Here is a 1,546-nt window from a genome sequence, read left to right as displayed (position 1 = left end):
CGAGCTCTGCAATCGTACTGATTCCATCTGTCTGTGGTGTGTGCGCTGCTGCTGGGGTGCTGCTGTTTGTTGCCGTGCGTGGTGTAGCGGCTGTGTCTCCTTTTGGTTTTCTCGTGCTATCGCAGGTTGGCTCCGCAGCGTTAGGCGACTCCACTGTTTGTGATGATGACTGGCCGTGTGCTCTGCGTCCTGTTGGCTCCTGCAGTGATGCGCAGCTGCTCGTGCGTGTGAGTGAGGGCTGCTGCGACGGGGTGCGTGTGCGGCCGCGGGTGATGACGCGGTGACTGCTGGGCACGCGGAAGCTGTGATGGCTGCGGAAGGTGGACCCGTGGCCGGTGGCTCTGGACGAAAGGGGAATGTGAACTCTGAGGGCAATAGCAATCAGGAAGACGAGGAGGGTGGAGGAAGCACCGCGGGTGAGGGCCGCAATCCCACCTCGGGAGGAGCACTCACTGCTCCGACGAGGCAGGACCAATCCAACAGCGACCCACTGCGAAGTAACAATTGCAATCCGTCCTGCACTGGCAGCGCGTCTGCTGCTCGGATGCGTGCAAGTGGACCGGAGTCTTTGGATGGAGGGCACGCTGCAGGCACAGCATCCCCATGCTCCGACGCATCTCAGCAGGCAGCGGGTTGAGTGCATGCTGGTGGCGGGAGGACCTCACAGGGCAGTCAGGCTTCGGAACAAACCGTCACGGGACAGTCACAGGTGCCAGGGACGGCGAAGGAAGCACCACAGGGCGATGAAGGAGGAGAACCCGGAGCACAACACGAGGCCGACCAAACCACAAAAATGACTGTGGTGACCTCTTGCGCAAAAACAGCGGTGGAAGAGGAGAGCCGCCAGCGGGATCGCAAGATGCACCACGTCTCTACAGTGGCGGGAATGCTCATTATTATTATTATTCCCTGCTCTTACCGACATGTCTAGCCGCACGATGTCATCAGGGTGCCGAGGAGGTGGTCGAGCAGCGACATGAGTTTCCTGCTATGAGGCAGCTGCCATTGGGAGAAGCTTTCGGCGCGAAGGTCCTTCTTGATGCCCAGCCGTTGGCGCACAGCCAGAGCGTCTGTACATTCCGGAAGCAGATGGTGCAGTGTTTTCTGCGGGCTAATTGTTGCGCTTGTGGAGGCTGGCTGATCCTGCGGCAGCAGTGATTGCCTCCTGGCACTGCTGCTGCGGTACCGAGTGGCGTCTGGTTTTTGTGCGCGGCGATATCTGTGCGGTGCGGTGCTTTTTTTGTGTGGGGAGGACCGTGTCGCAGCAATCGCGGTGGAGGTTGGGAAGCGGTGGAGGGCGTTCCGGATGAAAGCACCGACAGTGACCGATGTGGTTTGTGTGTTCCACCAGTGTGGTGTCACAGTGCGAACATTTCTTCTTCCGACGCCGTGTGGAGGGCCGTCTCTCCACAGGCGGTGCGTCGGCCTCCCTTGCCGTCGGGGGAACAGCGTCCGTCCCGGTGCGGTGGGATCGTCGTTGGAGCGCATGAAAGCGGAGTGTTCCGGTGAGATGTTGCGGAAACGGCGTTGGTTCGTGCAGTCTCTC

The 1,546-nt window shown here is 60.4% G+C and overlaps 1 pseudogene, besides 1 other annotated feature; it reads left to right on the top strand.

Moving 5' to 3' along the window:
- Tc00.1047053511147.10 lies at positions 1-867 on the top strand (annotated as a pseudogene).
- Positions 1-1,546: a sequence feature (areas not merged during assembly with more than two copies in the genome that could not be assigned to a particular haplotype).

Source organism: Trypanosoma cruzi, genomic scaffold (assembly GCF_000209065.1).
Source record: "Trypanosoma cruzi strain CL Brener 1047053517059 genomic scaffold, whole genome shotgun sequence".
Taxonomy (NCBI): domain Eukaryota; phylum Euglenozoa; class Kinetoplastea; order Trypanosomatida; family Trypanosomatidae; genus Trypanosoma; species Trypanosoma cruzi.
The sequence above is the reverse complement of the archived record's forward strand: the minus strand, read 5'-3'. Positions and strand labels throughout refer to the sequence as shown.